The following is a 19,954-nucleotide window of genomic DNA, read 5'->3' on the forward strand; positions in this document are numbered from 1 at the left end:
GGGAGAGGACTGGGGTTGGCGGCGTGAACACAGCCTGTAGGGGGCTGGTGCGCCACGGCTAGCTGGGAGGGAGTCCGGGGAAAAGTCTGGACCTGCCGAAGTGGTAAGAGACTTTTTCTTCCCTCTTTGTTTCCTGGTGCGCGAGGAGAGGAGATTAAGAGCGCTGCTTAAAGGAGCTCCAGAGACAGGCGTGAGCCGCGGCTAAAAGCGCTGACTGCAGAGACGGACATGAGACGCTAAGGCTGCTGCTGCCGCCACCAAGAAGCCTGTGTGCGAGCACAGGTCACTATCCACACCCCCCTTCCGGGGAGCCTGTGCAGCCCGCCACTGCCAGGGTCCCGGGATCCAGGGACAACTTCCCCGGGAGAACGCACGGCACGCCTCAGGCTGGTTCAATGTCTTTTGAACCAGCCTCTGCCGCCACAGGCTCGCCCCACATTCCGTACCCCTACCTCCCCCCGGCCTGAGTGAGCCAGAGCCCCCGAATCAGCCGCTCCTTTAACCCCGTCCTGTCTGAGTGGGAACGGGCGCCCTCAGGTGACCTACATGGAGAGACGGAGCGAATCCAAAGCTGAACCCCAGGAGCTGTGCGAACAGAGAAGAGAAAGGGAAATCTCTCCATGCAGACTCAGGAACAGCGGATTAAATCCTCAAAATCAACTTGATGCACCCTGCATCTCTGGAATACCTGAATAAACAATGAATCATCCCAAAATTGAGGCGGTGGACTTTGTGTGATTTTGTCTGTATAGTTTTGCTTTTACCATTTGGCCTAGGGTTTTGCCTGTCCTGTTTTTTTTTTGTTTGTTTGTTTTGTTTTTTTTTTTAGTAGTTTTTACTGCTTGTTATCATTGGTGGATTTGTTTTTTGGTTAGGTTGCTGTCTTCTTTCTTTCTTTTTTTTAATACTTTTTTTATTTTTAATAATTTTATTTTTTAATAACTTTATTTTATTTTATTTTATTTATTTATTTATTTCTCCCTTTTCTTCTGAGCCATGTGGCTGGCAGGGTCTTGATGCTCCAGCCGGATGTCAGCCCTGTGCCTCTGAGGTGGGAGAGCCGAGTTCAGGACAATTGGTCCACCAGAGACCTCCCAGCTCCACGTAATATCAAATGGCGAAAGCTCTCCCAGAGATCTCCATCTCAATGCTAAGACCCAGCTCCATTCAACGACCAGCAAGCTTCAGTGCTGGACACCCTATGCCAAACAAGTAGCAAGACAGGAACACAACCCCACCCATTAGCAGAGAGACTGCCTAAAATCATAATAAGGCCACAGACACCCCAAAACACACCGCCAGACGTGGTCCTGCCCACCAGAAAGACAAGATCCAGCCTCATCCACCAGAGCACAGGCACCAGTCCCCTCCACCAGGAAGCCTACACAACCCACTGAACCAACCTTAGCCACTGGGGGCAGACACCAAAAACAATGGGATTACAAACCTGCAGCCTGTGGAAAGGAGACCCCAAACACAGTAAGTTAAGCAAAATGAGAAGACAGAGAAGCACACAGCAGATGAAAGAGCAAGGTAAAAACCCACCAGACCAAACAAATGAAGAGGAAAGAGGCAGTCTACCTGAAAAAGAATTCAGAGTAATGATAGTAAAGATGATCCAAAATCTTGGAACTAGAATGGAGAAAATACAAGAAACGTTTAACAAGGACGTAGAAGAACTAAAGAGCAAACAAACAATGATGAACAGCACAATAAATGAAATAAATATTCTCTAGAAGGAATCAATAGAAGAATAACTGAGGCAGAAGAACGGATAAGTGACCTGGAAGATAAAATAGTGGAAATAACTACTGCAATGCAGAATAAAGAAAAAAGAATGAAAAGAATTGAGGACAGTCTCAGAGACCTCTGGACAACATGAAACGCACCAACCTTCGAATTATAGGGGTCCCAGAAGAAGAAGAGGAAAAAAAAGGGACTGAGAAAATATTTGAAGAGATTGTAGTTGAAAACTTCCCTGATATGGGAAAGGAAATAGTCCAGTCCAGGAAGCACAGAGAGTCCCCTGCGGGATAAATCCAAGGAGAAACACACCAAGACACATATTAATCAAACTATCAAAAATTAAATCCAAAGAAAAAATATTAAAAGCAACAAGGGAAAAACAACAGATAACATACAAGGGAATTCCCATAAGGTTAACAGCTGATCTTTCAGCAGAAACTCTGCAAGCCAGAAGGGAGAGGCAGGACATATTTAAAGTGATGAAAGGGAAAAACCTACAACTAAGATTACTCTACCCAGCGAGGATCTCATTCAGATTCGACAGAGAAATTAAAACCTTTACAGACAAGCAAAAGCTAAGAGAATTCAGCACGACCAAACCAGCTTTACAACAAATGCTAAAGGAACGTCTCTAGGCAGGAAACACAAGAGAAGGAAAAGACCTACAATAACAAACCCAAAACAATTAAGAAAATGGTAATAGGAACATACATAGCAATAATTACCTTAAACATAAATGGATTAAATGCATCAACCAAAAGACACAGACTGTCTAAATGGTTACAAAAACAAGACCCATATATATGCTGTCTACAAGAGACCCACTTCAGACCTAGGGACACATACAGACTGAAAGTGAGGGGATGGAAAAAGATATTCAATGCAGATAGAAATCAAAAGAAAGCTGGAATAGCAATTCTCATATCAGACAAAATAGACTTTAAAACAAAGACTATTACAGGAGACAAAGAAGGACACTACTTAATGATCAAGGGATCATTCCAAGAAGAAAATATAACAATTGTAAATATTTATGCACCCAACGTAGGAGCACCTCAATACATAAGGCAAATGCTAACAGCCATAAAAAGGGAAATCAACAGTAACACAATCATAATAGGGGACTTTAACACCCCACTTTCACCAATGGACAGATCATCCAAAATGAAAGTAAATAAGGAAACACAAGCTTTAAATGATACATTTAAAAAGATGGACTTAATTGATATTTATAGGACATTCCATCCAAAAACAACAGAATACACTTTCTTCTCAAGTGCTCATAAAACATTTTCCAGGATAGATCATATCTTGGGTCACAAATCAAGCCTTGGTAAATTTAAGAAAATTGAAATCATATCAGGTATCTTTTCTGACCACAATGCTATGAGACTAGATATCAATAACAGGGAAAAAACCTGTAAAAAATACAAACACATGAAGGCTAAACAATACACTACTAAATAGCCAAGAGATCACTGCAGAAATCAAAGAGGAAATCAAAAAGTACCTCGAAACAAATGACAATGAAAACACGATGACCCAAAACCTATGGGATGCAGCAAAAGCAGTTCTAAGAGGGAATTTATAGCAATACAATCCTACCTCAAGAAACAAGAAACATCTCAAATAAACCACCTAACCTTACACCTAAAGCAATCAGAGAAAGAAGAACCAAAAAAAAAACCCCAAAGATAGCAGAAGGAAAGAAATCATAAAGATCAGATCAGAAATAAATGAAAAAAAAATGAAGGAAACGATAGCAAAGATCAATAAAACTAAAAGCTATTTCTTTGAGAAGATAAACAAAATTGGTAAAGCACTAGCCAGACTCATCAAGAAAAAAAGGGAGAAGACTCAATAGAATTAGAAATGAAAAAGGAGAAGTAACAACTGACACTGCATAAATACAAAGGATCATGAGAGATTACTACAAGCAACTATATTCCAATAAAATGGACCACCTGGAAGAAATGGACAAATTCTTAGAAAAGCACAACCTTCCGAGACTGAACCAGGAAGAAATGGAAAATATAAACAGACCAATCACAAGCACTGAAATTGAAACTGTGATTTAAAATCTTCCAACAAACAAAAGGCTAGGACCAGATGGCCTCACAGGCGAATTCTATCAAACATTTAGAGACGCACTAACACCTATCCTTCTCAAACTCTTCCAAAATATAGCAGAGGGAGGAACACTCCCAAACTCATTCTACAAGGCCACCATCACCCTGATACCAAAACCAGAAAAATATGTCACAAAGAAAACTACAGGACAATATCACTGATGAACATAGATGCAAAAATCCTCAACAAAATACTAGCAAACAGAATCCAGTAACACATTAAAAGGATCATGATCAAGTGGGGTTGATCATGATCAAGTGGGGTTTATCCCAGGAATGCAAGGATTCTTCAGTATATGCAAATCAATCAATGTGATAAACCATATTAACAAAATGAAGGAGAAAAACCACATGATCATCTCAATAGATGCAGAAAAAGCTTTCGACAAAACTCAACACCCATTTATTATAAAAACCCTCCAGAAAGTAGGCATAGAGGGAACTTACCTCAACATAATAAAGGCCATATATGACACGCACAGCCAACATCGTTCTCAATGGTGAAAAACTGAAACCATCTCCACTAAGATCAGGAACGAGCAAGGTTGTCCACTCTTCACCACTGTTATTCAACATCGTTTTGGAAGTTTCAGCCACAGCAATCAGAGAAGACAAAGAAATAAAAGGAATACAAATGGGAAAAGAAGAAGTAAAGCTGTCACTGTTTGCAGATAACATGATACTATACACAGAGAATCCTAAAGAGGCTACCAGAAAACTACTAGAGCTAATCAATGAATATGGTAAAGTAGCAGGATACAAAATTAATGCATAGAAACCTCTTGCATTCCTATACACTAATGATGAAAAACCTAAAAGAGAAATTAAGGAAACACTACCATTTACCACTGCAACAAAAAGAATAAAATACCTAGGAATAAACCTACCTAAGGAGACAAAGACCTGTATGCAGAAAACTATAAGACACTGATGAAAGAAATTAAAGAGGATACAAACAGATGTATAGCATGTTCCTGGATTGGAAGAATCAACATTGTGAAAATGACTATACTACCCAAAGCAATCTACAGATTCAATGCAAGTCCTATCAAACTACCAATGGCAGTTTGGAATAGGAATAGGAATAGGAATAGAGGGATATTTCCTTAGTATGATCGATAAATATCTTCTGTGTGTATAAGAGCTTAACATACACATGTACACATACACATACATATGCATACATGTATAGTGAACAATTACTTTTTAAAGTCAATACTGACAATATACTGTAAATATATCCTTACAAACTATTTAAACTTGTAATACAATTTTAGATATAGACTGTAAATGTGTGAGGGTAAGCTTAATTTTACAAAATTCCTCTGGAGGATATGCAAGCAAAAAATTGGAAGACCACTGGACACCAGTACAGGATAATACATATGGGGGGATCCAACATAGTAGAAACTGGGAGGAAAATTAGTACATTTTTGCTACTAGGATGTAGGTAGACTAAATTACAATGACACAATGTTTACATGTGCAGTAGATATAAAAAGTTTAAAAGCAACTCTTTGTTCTCCCGCTTACTGTGGGGCAGGCAGGCACTGTCACGCGTAGAGGAAAAGGAGTGACAGGACAGGCACCCAATTAGCCTGGCTGATGCCAAGGCATCACCAGAATGAATCTGGTAAAACGACTCGCAGATCCGGGAGAGAAGTCCATGTGTAAGCAAGTGAACCTGCAGTAACACCTCAACTCAAGACTCATTCCATAATTACTTGAAACAAGACCTCATAATAGTTTTCCTTTGGCAGGGAGAAATCAGTTTAGTTGAACTCTAGCCAAGTATAGAAATCTTTTTATCATTAAGGTTTAATTGGCTTATTCTCCCAAATTACACTGGAAACAAATTTATTGTGCTCCTAGGGTACCATATTATGTTATTTATAAATGTGGATAATTCAAAAGCAATAAAATGTTTGGCCCTTGCTCTCAATAAAGTTGCCATCTAATTGGGAGGACAACATCCAAATTAAAACAACTGAAGAACAATTCAAAGTAACATGTAAACAGTATGTAATAATCCCCCAAGAGAAACAAGTACTCTCATACTTTCCCAGCAGAAGGATAAATTGGTACAAGCCCCTGGGGAAGGAATGTGGGCACTGAGATCAAAATTACAACTGCATACCTCCTTTGACCCAGTAATATGACTAATGGGAATTTATCCTTCCACCATACTTAAAAAGTAACATATATACAAAGTTACTCGTTGCAGCATTATTCAAAATAACAAAAGATTGGAAAGAACTCAAATACCCTTGAACAGAGGACTGGTTAAATAAATTATGCTACATATATCCAATGGAAAATTTTGAAAGTATAAAAATGCATGAGGAAGCTTTCAATGCACAGATATTTTTCAAAGTCTCCAAGATAAGTGGAGGAAAAAAATCCCAGCAAGGCACAGAAAATGTGTATACAATGCATCATTTTGTTTTCAAGAAGGGGAAAATGGGAATACAGAATATATTTGTATTTGCTTTAATATTCATAAGTAAAGTCTGGATGAATACACACAAAAACTAAAAGCCGATTACCTGCAGTGAGTTATAGGAAGGTGAAAAGTGGCTGGAAGATCTCAGGGCAGGAGTAAGACTTGCCGTCTAAACTGCACAGGTATATTCTGAACCACGTGAATGTCTTCCTATTAACAATTAAGAAGAGAATAATGAAAAAACATCCCCCAACAAGGCGGAGCAGAATGAGGAGGAAGCTGGTTTCTGCAGGAATCCTGGCCCTGGGTGGAGTTTCGACTTACGCTTTGGGCAGCTCTGCAAACAGCTGGGAAACAGAGAGCACAGAGCACACAGCTTATGCACTGGCCGCATTGCGCTGTTTGCGCAAGTGCCATCACGTCCCAGGGCTTCTGAGCCTCTGCCCAGCTGAAATGCCTCCCTGCCAGGTGCGTCTCCTTCACCACAGCTCAGAGCCCCCTCCTCCCCACCTCCGCTGCTGGTCAGGATGCTCACGACCCGCCATCCTCACCAGTTACCAGAATACTCCAGCAGCTGCCTTTAATTTTTACTATGGGAGGGCAGAAGGGGGAGGGCAGGTCAATTAAGTTAACTTCTATTAAGAGAGGAGTGAAGTGCGGGAGGTCAAAGAGTTGGGACAGATACCTGGCCGGTTGCCAAGTCAAGCTTGGAAAATACTCCCCCAAGATACCACCGAGAAAACTGCCCAAACGTGAATGCGGCCAGCTTCAACTTGTGTAATCATGGGTGACCTTTTTTTCCTGCTATTTATACTTTGATGTGCGTTCCAATTTTTTTTTAATGAGTATAGATTACTCTTAAAAACCAAAAACTATTACATACAATGTGAGAGATGTATATATTAAAAACCAATATTAAAAACTATTCTTACGTAGTCCTGAAACTCTGAAAGATAAAGGAAATTGAGATGGGCAGCATAAGAATTTTATAGCTGTAAACAATAAGTGTAAGAATACTATAATTTTTTTAAATCTCCTATAGTGCTGAAGGTGTCACCTGACAGTAGGTCAGTGTGACCCACCTAGTCAGGCTGGGCAGAACTGTGGAACTGTCCACGGTTCCAGGGCAGGAAAGTCCAGTCATTAAAGAGATGTCTCCGTTTGCCTGCCGATGCAGGGGACACGGGTTCGTGCCCCAGTCCGGGAAGATCCCACATGCCGCGGAGCGGCTGGGCCCGTGGCATGGCCGCTGAGCCTGCGTCCAGAGCCTGTGCTCCGCAACGGGAGAGGCCACAACAGTGAGAGGCCCGCGTACCGCAAAAAAAAAAAAAAGAGATGTCTCCATTAGTCATACGCTCTCCAGCTGAGAGCCAGCGCCTTCCCACTGTCTTCCTCTCCTGGGATTTGAAACTCGATATCCTGCAAGTCAAAGCACTTTCCTCCCTCCACTTTCTAAACCCAAACGTTGATGACGGTCCTATTCATCTCAGAAACTTAACAAATACATTTTGAAACTTGGCCAATTTTTTTCTCAGGTCCTTTGTAGTCCTGGGGAAAGTAAGCTAACATTCAAATTACTTGAGTAGGTTTGAGCGTAGCTGAGGCTGTTTCTCACCATTTAACAAACAGTTTTATTTAAATGACCGTCAGTCAAAGCGAGAGAGAGAGAGGCATGGACATATATACACTACCAAACGTAAGGTAGATAGCTAGTGGGAAGCAGCCGCATCGGCTCGGTGCTTTGTGACCACCTGGAGGGGTGGGATAGGGAGGGTGGGAGGGAGGAAGATGCAAGAGGGAAGAGATACGGGAACATATGTATAACTGATTCACCTTGTTATAAAACAGAAACTAACAAACACACCATTGTAAAGCAATTATACCCCAATAAAGATGTTAAAAAAAATAAAAAATAAATGACCGTCAGTAAAGTTAGATGCAAACCCTCAATGCTTGGAAAAAAACACAGTAGACCTTGATATTTGCAAGGAATCTATCCTAAAGCCTTCCTGAGTCCCAAACTTGGGAACAGCTCTATTGTCCAAAACACCCCACCTTTAGGCAGGACTCTTCTGACTGTAAATCATAGAAACCCAAACGACAGAAACGGGAGTGTGCTGGAGGACAGAATTCAAGGAATGGTTGAACAACCAAATCTAGGAAGAGAGAGATGCAGTAAGCTTCCCTAAAAACAAGACCCAGGACACATACATCAGGACTCTGCCCATCTCTCATTTATGCGTCCCACTGCAAGCCATTTTCATTGCCTTCCCACATGACAAGGAACATGACCATTAAGAGTTCAAGAACCACCACTGGAAAGGAATTCCTCAAGCTTTTTCTGGTTGTAAGTTCAAAACTCCTGAGAAGAGTCTTTGATTGGCCAGTGAAGGTCAGGTGTCCGCCCTAGGCCAATCAGCTGTAAGAACATGGCAGCTCCAGCTGAATCACGTGGTTGAAGTGGAGGAGCAGCGGTTCTCAGAACGCAGGGAGTGCCAAACCAAAATAAATAAGCAAAGTAAGAGAGGGCTACTACACTCCAATAAAAAGGAACAAGGTAAAACTGAAAAATGTAAATGTCGTTTCAGACCTTTACGGGAATCATATGTTTAAGTTTTTATGCAGCAAAGCTGCAGCGAGTTGAAGAGGCTGGGTGCTCTCAGAGCCAAGAGCTTCCCTCCTATACACCAGCCTTAGGGCACACACAATTCGAGATTGTTCCACCTTAGCAAAATCTAAACTGTTATGTGTCCCGGCCTTCTGATTATAAACGACAAGGGTCTAGAATGCCTCAGAGAAAATGCCATTTTTAATGGCAGGTGCTTCTCTGAAATGAGTACATTTACTATATAAAAAAGCAATGTGGTTCTCAATGAACCTGAATCCTGACTCATTTTGACACACCCTACTCCTGCTCACCAACTCTGGCCAACCAACTCCTATTGTTTCTGGGCAATAGCAACTCTCCACTTAGTCCCTTTCCCTCCATCTACAACTGTCCTGGTTCAGAACCCAATTATGACCCCATTTTGAATCATTTTGTACATAGTAGAAAGAGAAATATGATGCCTGGGTCCTTTTTTGCCAAATACCTATTGAAGAGAGAAGGACTTTTAGTACCAAAAGATAAGATTAATGAAGCCAAGACTAGGAAAATGACAAGACGAGAGCATGGGTTTTGGAACCAGACAGCTCTGGTTTGAATCCAGCCCTGTCACTTACTCTCTGCATGACCATGGCAAGTTATCCAATCCCTCTGAGGCTGAGTTTCTTATAAAACAGGCATAATAGTATTTATCTTGCAGACGTATTGTGAAGATTAAATCAGGTGACAGATTGTTAAATGCCAAGATGCTAAGGGACTTCAATATATGCTAATATTAGAGGACTCGTGCTAACCTTACAAAGGTCAATATACAAATGCAAGTGGAGTGCAGAGGGCCAGGAGGCTAAATCTGCATCCCTCTTCCAACCTTGCTTTGGCTCCCAAAGATATGCCATTTTTTTCCTCTAAGCCTGAAAGAACTGATTAAATAACTGTTCTCTGTTTTCCTTATTAAGCACTGTTTTGATGCAGACCATTATCTAAAGGAAAAGGTATGGAGTCATTCTTCCTTGGGACGGACGGAGTACAGCCAGACTCTGTATTTAAAGAGACAGAAAATTTGAGAATGTTAATTCTCAAATTTTTTAGTAAAATTTGAGTAACTTATCTCCCCGGAATATTGTTGAACTTGATGGGGGGGGAGGGGTATGTGGCATGTGCCAGTAAATTTGAATGTTTGAAGGATTATGACTAAATTAGGGTCCGAAAGAAGACAGGAATTCAGAAAGTCAAACACTTAAAGTATTTTGCCCTGAATTGTTATATGATACAGACTGTAATGTGAATATGATGATAGAAGATGGAATTAGAAAAGATATTGCCATTTTGAACATGGATTCAACAATAAACTCTTCCTGAATTTTCTTTTTTTGAGTCAAATTCAACATAGGGTAAACTAATCTCATTGTGACCTACTAAGCATGATGAGGTCAACAAAATCTCCGGAGAATCTGTAACCCAGACATTTCTATCTTTTTTTTTTCCTTATTCAAAGATCCTAAAAGATCATGACTAGGGAAACCAGTTCTGATACTAAAAATAAATATTATGTTGCTTTCTCCATTTATAGGTAAAATTTATAAGACTCTACATCCCAAGCCTCTTATCTGTATTCCAGAGATATGCTGCTATCTTCCTACTATCAGCAAACAACCAACATAAATGTGATAAGTGAAAAATATATATTACATTGCTGAAAGAAATTAAAGAAAGTCTAAATAAATGAAAAGACATCCCATGTTCACAGATTGAACAGTTAATGTTGTTAAGATGACAATACTACCCACATTGACATACAGAGTCAAGGCTCTCTCTATGAAAATCCCAAGGTGTTTTTTGCAGAAATGAAAACTCCACACTGAAGTTCATATGGTATTTCAAGGGACCCAGAATAGCCAAAATAATCTTGCAAAAGAAGGACAAAGTTGGAGGACTCACGCTGCCTGATTTCAAAACTTATTAAAAAGCTACAGTAATCAAAACTGTGGTACTGGCATAAGAACAGACATATAGAGCAATGGAATAAAATTTACAGTTCATAAATAAACCTCCGCATCTATGGTCAATTGATTTCGACAAGGGTGTCAAGACCAATCAATAGGGAAACAATCTCTTCAATAAATGGTACTAGGAAAACGAAATATCCACATGCAAAAGAATGAAGTCGACCCTTGTCTTATACCATATACAAAAATTAACTCAAAATGAACCAAAGACCTAAATTTAGAGCTAATACTATAAAATTCTTAGAAGAAAATCTAAGGACAAATTTGCATAGCCTTGGATTTGACAATGGTTTCTTAAACATGACACCAAAAGCACAGACAACACAAGAAAAAATAGATAAAAGGGACTTCATGCAAATTAAAAATTTCTGTGCACCAAAGGACACTATCAAGAGAGTGAAAAGACAACACACAAAATGGGAGAAAATATTTGCAAATCATATATACAATAAGAGTCTGAAATACAGAATACATAAAGAACTCCTAAAGCTCAACAACACAAAAACAAACAACGTGATTTTAAAATGGGCAAAGGGGGGAATGAAAGGGGAGGGAGGAATAAGTAGGTGGAGCACAGAAGATTTTTAGGGCAGTGAACTATTCTATGTACTACTATAATGGTGGACACATGTCATTATACATTTGTCAAAACCCACAGAGTGTATACAAGAATGAACCCTAATGTAAACTATAGACTTTGGGTGATAATGATTTGTCAATATAGGTTTATCGACTATAATACATGTACCTCTCTGGTGTGGGTTGTTGACTGTGGGAGAGGTTGTGCATGGGTGGGGGGGGCGCGTTATATGGAAATTCTCTGTACTTTCCACTCAATTTTGCTGTAAACTTAAAACTGCTCTAAAAGCAGGGGCAAGGAGGAGAGGAGCAAAGGACTTGAATAGACATTTCTCTAAAGAAGATAAATAAGCACATGAAAAGATGCTCAACATCATTAATTATTAGGGAACTGCAAACCAAACCACAGTGAGATACCACTTCACACCCGCTAGGATGGCTATAATAAAAAATATAGAAATAACAGGTGTTGGAGAGGACGTAGAGAAACTGGAACCCTCAGACATTGCTGGTGGGGATATAAAGTGGTGCATCCGCTGTGAAAAACAGCTTGGCAATTCCTCAAGAAGTTAAACATAGAATTAGCACATAACCCAGCAATTCTACTCCTATATAAATACTCAAGAGAAATGAAAACAAGAATTATACAAATACTTGTACACCTATGTTTATTGTAGCATCATTCACAATAGTCAAAAGGGGGAAAGAGCCCAAATGTCCAACATGAGATGAATGGATAAACAAAATGTGGTATCCATATAATGGAATATGATTCATCCTTAAAAAGGAATGGAGTTCGGATACAGGCTACAACATGAATGAAACTTGAAAACACCATACTAAGGGAAAAAAGCCAGACACAAAAGGACAACATTGTATGATTATACTTTTATGAGAAACCTAAAAAAGGCAAATTCATACAGACAGAAAGTAGAATGGTAGTTGCCAGGGGCTGGTGGAAGGGAGGAATAGGAAATTATTGCTTAATGATTACAGAGTTTTGCCATAATGATGATGCATGCACAACATTATGTATTTAGTTCTGAGTCACACACTTAAAACGCTTAAGATGGCAAATTTCGTTATATATATTTTTCCACAATTACTTTTAAAAAGAAAAATGTAACCTGTGTTAACTGACCTGTGAACATAGGAATTAGAAGCTGTTGTGAAAGTTTACCAGGAAGGATACTGTTACAGTGTTTAAGCAAACAGAAGCATGGTGGTCTAGATGAAGCCCAGGAAAGATCAAGATCAAGTATTGATTAGTGTTTTTAAAGTACTAGATAAGCTGATTCTAAAATCCATATGGAAGAACTAAGAATAACAAAAAATAATTTTGAAAAAAGAAAAACGAGGGAGGCCACCTCTCCCTATGAGACATCAAGACGTACATGAAAAGTTATAGTATTTAGACAGTGTGATATTAGCCCAGGAATAGATAACTAGATCGACCAAAGAAGCCCCAAGCAAATCCCTGACTCTATGGAAACTTGGTATCAGACAGACATAACCAACCAGTGGAGAAAGAAAAGACTATACAGTAAAGGGGCTGGACCAGTTGATTATCTATGTGGAAGGAAAAGAAAAATGGATCCCTACCTTACAGCAATGACAGAATTAATTCTAGATGGATCCCATGCTTAATGTGAAAATCAAATTTTTAGAAAATTTTAGAAAGAAAATAGAGGAAAATATACACATGATTTTGAAGTCGGGAAATTTTTTTTTTAATAAGACTCAAAAGCACGAATAATAAAAATTGCAAAAGAGTTGACTACATTAAAATTAAACTTGTCTGTACATCAAAATATGCCATAAACAAAGTAAAAGACAAGCAAGGGACTTGGAGAAGACCTCTGCATGGTAAGTGACTGGTAAAGGTTAAGTAAACAGAATACACAATGAACTACTTCAACCAGTGAGAAAAATGACAACACAACAGACGCAAAAGCAAAGAATGTGAACAGACAATTCAACAAAGAGGAAACACAAATGGTCAATAAACACATGAAAAGATGCTCAATCTCGATAGTAATCAGGAAAATACAAACAATTGTGAGACACCACTTCACATTCATCAGATTAGCAATAAATTTTAAAAGTCAGACAGCAGTAAGCCCGACTACGGCCGTGGAGGAGAAGCTGTTATACACACCATCAATTGGTACAACCATCCTGGAGAGAAATGTGGCCATGTCAGTGCGCAATCACGACGGCCAGCAACATCCCAGAGACACTCCTGCACACGTGTACAAGGACATGGGTACAAGAATGTGCCTCAGAGCACCGTGTGTAAGGGTGCTTATCCAAGCACTTACAGGCAGCAAGCGACAGGATGAAAGCACGCATTGTAATGATAATTCAGGACAGTGGTGGCCTCCGGAAGGGAGGGAGGGAGGGGAGTGAAACTGGGAAGAGGTACACAGCGGAGTTTCAGCTACATCTGTATTTTTTATTTAAAAAAAGGAACTGGAGCAGAAAGGCAAAATGTTAATATTTGGCAAAACTAAATTGTGAGTACATGATATTCTTTACGCTTTTCTGAATACTTGAAATACTTCATAACAATACTTTCTTAAAACTCTAGCAGTATTATTCAGCATGACTTTGGAGGACATGAACATTCCAGGTCACTGGGCAATTGCAGAACAGCAAAGGAAGAGGGATCTTTAGAGGTGGAGCAGCGGTATGTTTCCTAAAGACTCTGAGCCAGAAGATGAAGACGATGCAACACCAAGAGACACAGGAGGCACCAATTCTGTTGCCTTCACCTTAGCCTGGTAGGATGACCAGCATCAAGGCCATGCCACTGGGAGTCTCCCCGTCCCCAGCTACGCTCCTCTCTTAAGGCTGCACCTCGACTCCTCCCTCTAACTGAGACCTCTTTCCTAAACACGGATGGGAGTCAGCTGCAATTTCTAATTGATTGAAAAAAACACTCTAAGCAGAGCTGTCATATATTCCTTCTCTGATCATTTCCTGCAGAGATAATGAAGTATTTTAATACAAATGAAGAAAACTCAAGTTTCTTTCTCTCACAGCTCCTACTGCAGAGCAAAAAGTGTTGGCAAGGATGTCAAGAAAGAACTGTAAGCATAGATGATCTTATTTGCAAAGCAGAAATAGAGACACAGATATTGAGAACAAATGAATGGATACCAAGGGGGAAGGTGGGGCAGGGGGTGGGAGGAATTGGGAGATTGGCATATATACACATATACACTATGATACTATGTATAAAATAGTATACACTATGATACTATGTATAAAATAGACAACTAATCAGAACCTACTGTATAGCACAGGGAACTCTACTTAATGCACGGCAGTGACCTAAATGGGAAGGAAATCCAAAAACGAGGGGATGTATGTATACGTATAGCTGATTCATTTTGCTGTACAGTAGAAACTAACTATACTACAATAAAAATTTAAAAAAAAAAGAAAGAAAGAACCGTAAGCAAAAGTGACGATCACCAATGGCTCACCAAGTAAAGGTAGGAAGGTGTGGTGGTGAAGCCAGACAACCTGGTCTAAATACCAGCCCCTCCACTCACTTGCCAGTTGTATGTACATAACCTTTCAAAGGCTCAGTTTCCACACTCTCAAGTAACAATAAAAATCCCTACCTTACAGGGTTAATGAGAAAATAAGATTATATATGAAAATCGTTTGCACAGTGGCTGGCACATAATACACTAACAGTAATAATAGTGTATTATTATCAGTAACCATGGATTGGACTACATTGAATTAATCTTTGAGTCTGCTGAAATGTAAGCTCCATGAAAACAGGCAAATCTGTTTTGTTCACTGATGCAACCCAGGCACCTGAAACATTGTCTGACCTGTACTAAACAATAAATGTTGAATGAACATGAATCCCAGCATTTGGCACACATGAGAGCTTACTATGTGTGGGGTGTTACACATTTTGTATCTCATTTAATCCTTACAACAACAATGTATTATACTAGTCATTTTATAAAGGAGGAAACTGAGGCCCAGAGAAATTAACTTCCTTCCCCAAGCTCACAGAGTTAAATGGGAGAGCCGGGATTTGAATCCTAGTTGCCATTTTTCAGTTATTTGTTGAATTAATGAATAAGTAATGGTTCAGAATCACTTGACAATCTAGTAAATGTTCACAGTAGTTAGGGTGAGAGTGATGGGTTACCCTGGGTGGCCAGGTGAATTATTACTTATTACATAATCAATGAATTACTGTTAAGTTAGTACTTATTATGTGTATCATGGCTTTGTGGCAGAGACTGGCCATGTTCCAGGCCAGGGGTGGAACCCATTGGTGTTTTCAATCCCTCTGCTGGGGTAGTAACGAGGAAGGAGTTCTCCCCATTTTACAGAGAGGGTTACTGGACAAAAAGACGAAAAGTAAATGTCCCAAGGTGATAAAGAGAATTAGTAAACTAGAAATAAAATCCAGTCACCTCCTTCCCTCTCACAGCTTAACAGAACTACTGATTTGGAATCCACTGCAGCTAGGAAGAAAAGTGGTATTAAGGCAGGAAAGTAGAGGAGATGTTTTCCTTTTCCTAAGACCTCAACTATTAACATATTTATTTACAATCAATTACTTCTGAAGAAAAAAGTCATATCCAACAATGACATTAATAGGAACTATTTTGTTGGGAGTAGCTTTTAATTTAAAAATAACTTTACAGAAGTTTTTTGTAAACAAGTTTAAAGCATAAATGAGAAAAAATTATTTCATTACCATCATATAATCTTTACGTATATCCTCCTAGTCATTTTTGCACATTTGTCTTTTACAAAAATGGGATGTACACATTTTATAGCTTGTTTTTCAATCAATTAATAAATTATAACTATCTTTATATGTCACTAAATGCATTTTTAAAAATAATGGAACTCCACTGTATTTAAATGTTAAGTCCTTGAAAACTGAAGGTTGAAAATTCAAGTTGTTCCTAATTCTCCCCCATTATAAACAAGGTTGAGATGAACATGGTAGAGCTAAATCTTTTTTGCATGTGTTTAATTATTTCCATAGGATAGGCTTCTAGAAGTAGACCTGCTGGGTCAAAGGGTGGCATTTGGAATTTTTAAATTTAAGCACAAACATCTGTTTTAAATATATTTTTAACTTGTCTTTCGCTTCCTTTTTAGTTTCTTTTTTAGTATCAAATACATGGCAAGCCCCCGAGGGAGGTTGGCAGATGCTCTCCTTATATTCCCTTTCTCTCTCTCCTTTTCAGAAGGAACAATGTCCGTGAGTTAGGAAGAATGAAGGAGTAAAGATGAAAACAAAATAATAATGTTGACCCAGAGTGAGAAAGACTAGTTGGCTAGGGAAATAAAACCCCATCATCGGAGGCATATGCAGAGTTAGGCCCCATGGTAAAATCTACAGGAAATGCAATACGTAGGTACACTCCTAGCCCTTGAGAAGTTTAAATGCAGTTCAAAAGCAAAATTATAACCACATGAAAGATTCAGCTGCATATAACATGTCCACCTACAAAAGGCAGAAGAGTAGGCAATTCAGTTCACTGAAATAATCCGTTTAAAGCAGGAACCATAATGAAAAGATACACTGAACGTTTTATTTAAAATGAACACTTGAAGACATTTATGCACAGAATAGGTCAATTAATTGAAGTTTCATAATGCTTTGGTCGACAGGTTCCATTTTTGGTTTCCTTAATTTAAAAAAAATTTTTAATAAATTAAAAATTTTAATATAAAAACTTTTTTTTTTACTTTTTTAAAAAAATTTTACTTATTTTTGGCTGTGTTTGGTCTTCGTTGCTGCACACAGGCTTTCTCTAGTTGCAGAGAGCGTGGGCTTCTCTTTGTTGCGGTGTGCAGGCTCTAGGTGTGCAGACTTCAGTAGTTGTGACTTGCGGGCTCAGTAGTTGTGACTTGCGGGCTCTACAGTGCAGACTCAGTAGTTGTGGCGCATGGGCTTAGTTGCTCTGTGGCATGTGGGATCTTCCCGGACCAGGGATTGAACCTCTGTCCCCTGCATTGGCAGGCAGATTCTTAACCACTGAGCCATGAGGGAAGTCCCTAAAAACTATTTTCTATTAACTAAAAATTTTCCCCAATATTTGTTTTCTCACCCATATCCAATTCTATTATAATTCTTTTTAGAAAGTTACTCCTACCCAGTCTTTTCCAAACTTCAAATTATTTTTATAGAAGCAGTTCTCTTTTCAAGCTATTTCATTACTGGGCATCAGTCAGTAAGCCTCACAGAGGGAAGAGAGAAGAGTAGTTCATACAAAGAGTTAAACAGAAGTCTGTTACTTCTTTTATACAACATGAGTGTTCCTCAGATCAAATCCAGATGGTATCTACTCAGTAATTACCCTTCCAAGGAGAAACGGTGGAACAAGGGAATCAAATGTGTAACTTCTGGTTCTTCGTGGGCCAATGGCATAGAGGACAGACTCTACAGGATACTTAGGCATCTATAGACCAGGGAGATTTGCATCCTGAAAAACTGTCAGAATCCACCGAGATGTACAAGATCGGCAAGTACATCTTAAGAAGGGAAACGTGTGAGGCTATCGGCGATAAGCTTCCTCTCAATTAAAATAAAAATCGCACTACAGGGACTTCCCTGGTGGCGCAGTGGTTAAGAGTCCGCCTGCCAGTACAGGGGACACGGGTTCAAACCCTGGTCCGCGAGATCCCACACGCCGCGGAGCAAATAAGCCCGTGCACCACAATAACTGAGCTGGCGCTCTAGAACCCGAGAGCCACAACTACTGAGCCCGCATCCTGCAACTCCTGAAGCCCGCGTGCCTAGAGCCCGTGCCCTGCAACAAAGGAAGCCACCGCAATGAGAGAAGCCCGCGCACCACAACGAAAGGTAGCCCCCGCTCACCGCAACTAGAGAAAGCCCGCGCGCAGTAACGGAGACCCAACGCAGCCGAAAATCAATAAATTTTTTAAAAAGGCAAAATGTTATAAAATAAAAATCGCACTACACTAATCTGTTAGAAGTGCTGCTATCATGGTGAAGAGGAGGCTGCGCTGCACTAAAAGTCAGGAGCTCTGAGCTCCAGTCCAATTAGACCACCGTGAATAGCTCCGTGGTTTGTGTAAATTATTAAGTCCCTCTGAGCTCCCTCTTCCTTACCTGTCAAGTGAAGTGAATTAGTGCAGGATAATTACTAAGATCCTCTTTAATTCTATAACTCTACTATTTTTAAAAGAGGACCAATAAGCATATAAAAAAGAAAAGTAGTAGACATTACAGACTTTCCAGTAGCTTAGCAAATCAATCTAGATTCTAAAATCACCTACTACAATCACATCTCATTTTATTTTACAATTTAACAAATATTTATCAAGTGTCTACTCTGTGATGCTGGGGATATTTCAGAAAACAAGGGAAATATCTGCCTTCATGGACCTTATAGGCTGCTGAGGGATACAGACGATTTAATGAGCAATGACAATAAAATGCGATAATTGCTAAGGTGGAAAAAGACTATTCTTGTAGGAAGAGTGTGTACATAATGCAGTATGGAAGGATTTTCTCTGCCAAGAGTTTTTCTTTTCTTCTCTTTTCTTTTTTTTTTTTGGCCACACCTTGCGGCTTGCGGGATCTTAGTTCCCTGACCAGGGATCGAACCTGTGCCCCCTGCAGTGGAAGCACGGAGTCCTAACCACTGGACCGCCAGGGAATTCGTGGAAGGATTTTCTCAATACAGTTATATCTAATGTGAGACCTGAATGGATAAGAAGAGGCTCATTAGGTGGGGGGCCAGGAGGAAAATGGTCCAGATGGAAGGAGCACTGCATGAAAAAGGCAGAGCTAGGAGGGAGTTGGCTAGTCTGGCATGCATCTGTGGCTGAATTGCCTGGAATAAGGGATGATGTGAAAAGAGTAGGCAGGAGCTGTATCATACAAGGCCTTCCGGAACATAACAAGGAGTTTTGTCTTGAACTTCCTATCCATTGGGGGGCCATCACGTAACATTTTCGAAAGATTACCCTGGTTGTGATGTGGAGAACAGGTTGGAGGGCAGCAAGACCCAAGGAAGAAAATCACTGGGGGCTGCTGCAGGAATCGAGACAAAAGATGGTACCCTGAATTAAAACACTGGCAACGGGGATGCAGAGATACTTAGAAGACGGGACAGGACTTGGTGATTAAGATGTGTGGGAACAGAAGTCAAAAATGATTCCTAGACTTCCAGCTTCAGAAACTGGGTAGAAAATCTTCCATTGTGTTTCCTAAGAGGATTGGCTAGAAGCCTGGAGTTGCTGGCAGAAGTCTTGCCATCATTTAGAAAGAGGCCACCTTAGAATGGCGCCAACACAATGGAAAACAAAGCTAAGAGACAGAGGGTGAAGCTGTTTCTGACGTCCTTATGTTACATCTCTGGACCAGCTATCCCAGATCTACTACTGGACTTTGCAGACATATGAATCAAAGAATTTCCCT

The 19,954-nt window shown here is 39.8% G+C and overlaps 1 protein-coding gene across 2 annotated transcripts in view; it reads right to left on the bottom strand.

The window, feature by feature from the left end:
• Positions 1-19,954, bottom strand: part of EXTL3 (exostosin like glycosyltransferase 3) — a 123,274-nt gene that overhangs the window by 89,768 nt on the left and 13,552 nt on the right. The window contains exon 2 of one of the 2 annotated variants that reach the window (XM_049710746.1): positions 6,422-6,528. The exons of the other annotated variant lie outside the window; for it this stretch is intronic. The gene's annotated coding sequence lies outside the window, so the exon portion shown is untranslated. The remainder of the gene's footprint in view (positions 1-6,421; positions 6,529-19,954) is intronic. 2 annotated transcript variants of the gene reach the window in all.

The sequence above is a fragment of the Orcinus orca genome, chromosome 6, assembly GCF_937001465.1.
Source record: "Orcinus orca chromosome 6, mOrcOrc1.1, whole genome shotgun sequence".
Taxonomy (NCBI): domain Eukaryota; kingdom Metazoa; phylum Chordata; class Mammalia; order Artiodactyla; family Delphinidae; genus Orcinus; species Orcinus orca.